The sequence below is a fragment of the Pan troglodytes genome, chromosome 13 (genome assembly GCF_028858775.2).
Source record: "Pan troglodytes isolate AG18354 chromosome 13, NHGRI_mPanTro3-v2.0_pri, whole genome shotgun sequence".
Taxonomy (NCBI): Eukaryota; Metazoa; Chordata; class Mammalia; order Primates; family Hominidae; genus Pan; species Pan troglodytes.
This window is the reverse complement of record NC_072411.2, coordinates 121,628,905-121,635,142: the sequence shown is the minus strand read 5'-3', so window position 1 is coordinate 121,635,142 and position 6,238 is coordinate 121,628,905.

The following is a 6,238-nucleotide window of genomic DNA, read 5'->3' as shown; positions in this document are numbered from 1 at the left end:
ATGGCCTCAACGGTCTTCCCTCTTTCCATCCCCAGAATGGGTGTCCCACTCTGCCTTCAGAGATCCTGTTCTGCACTGGGCCACCTTCAGAGCTGCTCTGGGCAGACAAAGCTGTTTCTCACTCTCCCAAAATCCCTTCCCATCCCCTCTCAGGAGCTGCAAAGAGAAGGGCACAGTCTATACCTTATCACCCTTCATCATCCACTTCTCAGCAGTCCCTGGTATTACTTGATTGTGAACATATTATCAGGAAAAAAGATTATCATTGAAAAAATTGGAAAACTCAAAGTCTGGCCGGGTGCAGCGGCTCACACCTGTATTCCCAGCATTTTGGGAGGCCAAGGCAGGTGGATCACTTGAGGTCAGAGTTCAAGACCAGCCTTGCCAACATGGTGAAACCCGTCTCTACTAAAAAAAAAATACAAAAAAATTAGCCAGGCATGGTGGTACACACCTGTAATCTCAGCTACTCAGGAGACTGAGGCAGAATAGCTTGAACCAAGGAGGCGTAGGTTGCAGTGAGCTGAGATGGTGCCACCACACTCCAGCCTGGGCAACAGAGCAAGACTCTGTCTCAGAGAAAAAAGGCCAGGCGTGATGGGTCATGCCTGTAGTCCCAGCACTTTAGGAGGCTGAGGTGGGCGGATCACCTGAGGTCGGGAGTTCAAGACCAGCCTGACCAACATGGAGAAACCCTGTCCCTACTAAAAATACAAAATTAGCCGGGCGTGGTGGCACATGCCTGTAATCTCAGCCACTCCGGAGGCTGAGGCAGGAGAATCGCTTGAACCCAGGAGGCGGAGGTTGTGGTGAGCCAAGATCCTGCCATTGCACTCTAGCCTGGGCAACAAGGGTGAAACTCTGTCTCAAAAAAAAAAAGAAAAAGAAAAAGTCAAAGCCTGCTTATAAACCAACCTCCTTCCTTCCACTAAAATAATTGTGCAAACTGGTGTCCTTCCAATCTTTTTGATACCTATATAAAAGTTTATTTCTATATAAATATTCCACTTCAGCTTTCTAAAAAACTTAATATAATATAGAGATATTTCTATATCAATACATATAAATTTAATTTAGCAATGGCAAAAAGTTAGAATTCATCTAAAGATTTCTCAGTAAAGGCAAGCCCAAATACACTATGAAATGTCCATTATAGGTAGCTATTGAGAAAAAGATAAATTGTATAGTGTGTGTACTAACATGAAGAGATTACAAAGACATTGTTGAGTAGAAAAGGCAGGTTGCAGAACTGGACACAGGATAAGGAGTACCTTCAAAACATTATATGGCCAGGCACGGTGGCTTATGCCTGTAATCCCAGCACTTTGGGAGGCCGAGGTGGGCAGATCACTTGAGGTCAGGAGTTCAAAACCAGCCTGGCCAACATGGTGAAAACCTCTCTCTACTAAAAATACAAAAAAAATTAGCCATGCGTGGTGGTGGGTGCCTGTAATCCCAGCTACTCGGGAGGCTGAGGCAGGAGAATAGCTTGAGCCAGGGAGGCAGAGGCTGCAGTGAGCCAAGATTGCGCCACTGCACTCCAGCCTGGGCGACAGAGCCAGACTCCATCTCAAAAAAAAAATTACTATATATTTTTATGTGTATATAAATATGCACGTAGATGTATACATGTATAGAAAAAGCCTGGAAAAATGCACCTGAAACTTTTACAGTGATCTTCTGGGTTGGGAGTGACAAAAGGGCCTTACCCTTTTTGTAATGGTTTCCTTTTGTATAACAGAATGTACCATGTATTACTTATGTAAAAAATTTTACCCTCACACTATATTTACTCTTACAATTGGCATACAGTATTTTATTGTATAGATGGTCATTATTTATTCAGTCTGTTAATAATGGTCATTTAATTTTTTCTCCAGTTGACAACTCTAAATAACATTGAGATAAATGTACATATATCATTGTACATTTGCCTTAGTTTTTCCCATGGGATAAATTCTAGAAAATGCCAACTGAACTATAGTGACAGCAGACCAGTGGTTGCTTGAATGTCAAGGATTGAGAGAGAGTTTGGTTGCAAAAGGGTGCAAGAAAACTTTAAGAGGGTGATAGAAATGTTACCCCAGAGGTGGAAGAAAATCCACATATAAATGGACCTGTGCAGTTCAAATTCATCCACTTACATGTGGATTTGTCCCAATAAAAGTTATACCGGCCAGGTGCGGTGGCTCACACCTGTAATCCCAGCACTTTGGGAGGCTGAGGTGGGTGGATCATGAGGTCAGGAATTCGAGACCAGCCTGGCCAACATGGTGAAACCCCATCTCTACTAAAAATACAAAATTTAGCAGGTTGTGGTGGTGGGCGCCTGTAATCCCAGCTACTCGGGAGGCTGAGGCAACAGAACTGCTTGAACCTGGGAGGCGGGGGTTGCAGTGAGCGGAGATCGCACCACTGCACTCCAGCCTGGGCAACAGAGCAAGACTCCGTCTTGGGAAAAAAAAAAAAAAAGTTATACCAAGTATGCCTGGCTCTCCTGAACCCCCACCCCTGCTACCCCCTATTCTACCTCCTCCGCCTCTTCTCCTACTGTTGCCCCAACCAACCCTTCTCTTCCTCCTCCTTGGCCTACTCAACATGAAGACGACAAAGATGAAGACTTTATGATGATCCACTTCCACTTAATGAATAGTAAATATATTCTCTCCCCACCCCCCCCACCTTTTTTTTTTTTTCAGATAGTGTCTTGCTCTGTTGCCCAGGCTAGAGTGCAGTAGCAAGATCTTGGCTTAGTGCAACCTTCACCTCCCAGGTTCAAGCGATCCTCCCACTCAGCCTCCTGAATAGCTGGGACTACAGGTGCCCACCACCATACCCAGCTAATTTTTTAATTTTTTAAAGAGACAGGGTCTCACTACATTTCCCAGGATGGTCTTAAACTCCTGGCCTAAGCATTCCTCCTGCCTCAGCATCCCAAAGTACTGGGATTACAGGCATAACATTTTCTTTTCTCTAGCTTATTTTATTGTAAGAATACAGTGTGTAATACATAGAATATACTTCATATGTGGTAATCTGTTTATGTCATCAGTAAAGCTTCTGGTCAACAGTAATTAAGTTTACAGGGAGTTAAAAGTTATACATAAAGGCTGGGTGCAGTGGCTCATGCCTGTAATCCCAGCACTTTGGGAGGCCGGGGTGGGCGTGTCACCTGAGGTTTGGAGTTTGAGACCAGCCTGACCAACATGGAGGAACCCTGTCTCTACTAAAAATACAAAATTAGCCGGGCATGGTGGCACATGCCTGTAATCCCAGCTACTCGGGAGGCTGAGGCAGAAGAATCACTTGAACCCGGGAGGCAGAGGTTGTGGTGAGACAAGATTGTGCCATTGCACTGCAGCCTGGGCAACAAAAGCGAAACTCCATCTCAAAAAAAAAAAAATTGGGGTATTATTTCCATATAATAAATTATACACTTAAAGTGTAAAATTCTATGAATTTTGACAGATATACCATATACACCTGGGAAACCACCACCACAATCAAGATACAGAACCTTTCCATCATCTTCTTGTACCCCTTTGCAATCAATCTCTCTCTCCACTCCTGACGTCCAAGCAACCATTGATCTGCTTTCTGTCACTATAGATTAGTTTACCTTTTTTAGAATTTTCTTTTCTTCTTTTCCTTTTTTTTTTTTTTTTTTTTCTGAGACAGACTCTCATTCTGTCACCCAGGCTGGAGTGCAGTGACGCCATCTCGGCTCACTGCAACTTCTGCCTCCCGGGTTCAAGCCATTCTCCTGCCTCAGCCTCCTGAGTAGCGGGGATTACAGGCACGTGTCACCACGCCCAGCTAATTTTTTTTTTTTTTTTTTTTTTTTGTATTTTTAGTAGAGGCGGGGTTTCATCATGTTTGCCAGGCTGGTCTCAAACTCCTGACCTCAGGTGATCTGCCCACCTCAGCCTCCCAAAGTGCTGGGATTATAGGCGTGAGCCACCACACCCAGCCCCTTTTATCTTCTCTTCCTCTTCCTCCTTTTTTTTTTCCTCCTCCTCTTCCTTCTTTCTCTTGTATTTGTCCATTCTCCTTTTTCCTTAACTTAGTCTATTCTGTGTATTTTCTAAGTACCAGGATTCTTATTTGTTTGTTAATGCTAAGTGTGGTGGTGGTAAACCCTGCATGCTGTAGTATGACAGTTACTAGACTTTGACTGAGTGGTGGCTGTCCTTTGTAGGCCAGGGTTCACAGTAGGGAATGCTACCAGAGAACTGAGCTCTCTGATGTTAATGGTGATAGTAGGACTTCAGAGTAACAGTGGCCAGGTGGCAACATTTTACCATCATAGTTTGTGGTGTTTTCTGTCTCCTAATTATGCTGTAAGCATGGATTGTGTGTGTGTGTGTGTGTTGTTTGTTTGTTTTGAGACAGTGTCTTGGTCTGTTGCCCAGGCTGGAGTGCAGTGATGCAATCTTGGCTCACTGCAGCCTCAACTTCCCAGGCTCAAGTGATCCTCCTGCCTCAGTCCCCCTGAGCAGCTGGGACTACAGGCATGCGCCCCAACACCCAGCTAATTTTTTTTAATTTTTAGTAGAGACACGGTCTCACTATGTTGCCCAGACTGGTCTTGAACTCCTGGACTCAACCAATTCCCCCCACCTTGGCCTGGTATTACAGGTGTGAGCCACCATGCTCAGCAATTATGTGTATTCTTCCCCTTCTTTTACTCTTTATTGACAAAATGATTTTAGGAGCGTGTCTAGAAAGGCTGGACTTATGCAGCTGCCGTTATCCTATGGGGACTGCAAATGTTACTTGTTAATGCAGTAAAATGTTGAAGGGGTTTGTAGAAGACACTGTTGGCAACTTACCTGTATCCGTCACTTTTACCATTTCAGTGTACACAGTACCGTTTTCAGCTGCCAGCATCTGCACTTCTTGCCTGCGGGCTTTCTTTGCTGCTTGACTACAGTTTTCCACTCCCATGGCAGTTGGAAGTGCTGGGGAATTCAAGCTCCATCCCAGAGCAGCTCTAAACAATAACTGGCAAGACTTTGTGTCTGAATACCACAGCTCCTTCCCATCTGGGGTGAGAGAATTCTGAGGCATGTAGTTTACACTGGCTCCCAGAGTCCCCTCAGCAGAATTCTGCTCCACAGATAAGCCTGATAACACATGCCTCTATTGGCCACCTTCCCTTCCTTGTCTCCCTTTCCCACTCCCCAACCAATGTTTTCCTTCACCTCCCAGTAAATTCCTGTACACAGATCCTTGTCTCCGGGTCTGCTTCTGGGAAAACTGAAACTAAGTTAGAATTCTTCTGAGATTTTTAGATAAGGATGTCTGTTATTCTATTACGATTCAGCATTTTACTCTAGGTCTTTAGCTATGTACTAAAACAAGAAAAGGAATAAAAGAAAGGTGGAAAGGGAGGAATAAAACTTTCTTTTTATATTATTTGTTATGTAGAAAATCCAAAAGTTATACTATTTGAATTAATAAGTTATTTATTTATTTATTTTTGAGACCGAGACTCGCTCTGTCACCCAGGCTGGAGTGCAGTGGTGTGATCTTGGTTCACTTCAACCTCTGCCTCCAAGGTTCAAGCCATTCTCCTGCCTCAGTCTCCCGAGTAGCTGGGACTACAGGCGCACACCACCACGCCCGGGTAATTTTTGTACTTTTAGTAGAGACAGGGTTTCACCATGCTGGCCAGGATGATCTTGATCTCCTGGCCTCGTGATCGGCCTGCCTCGGCCTCCAAAAGTGCTGGGATTACAGGTGTAAGCCACTGCACCCGGCCGTAATAAGAGAGTTTATCAATACAGCTGGCTGAAAAATCAGCATACAAATATCAATTTTATTTCTACATACCAATAAAAAATGGGTAGAAAACGAAATTTTTAAAAGGTTTACTTCTACAAGCATAAAAATCAAGTACCTGTCAATAAATATAAAGTTATGCAAGATCTCTACAGAGAAAATTTGTGTGTGTGTGTGTGTGTGTGTGTGTGTGTGTTTTGAGGCAGAGTCTTGCTCTGTCACCCAGGCTGGAGTGCAATGGTGTGATCTTGGCTCACTGCAACCCTCGCCTCCCAGGTTCAAGTGATTCTCCTGCCTCAGCCTCCCAAATAGCTGGGATTACAGGCATGTGCCACCATGCCCAGCTAATTTTGTATTTTTAGTAGAGATGGGATTTCACCATGTTGGTCAGGCTGGTCTTGAACTCCTGACCTCAGGTGATCCGCCCGCCTTAGCCTCACGAAGTGCTGGGATT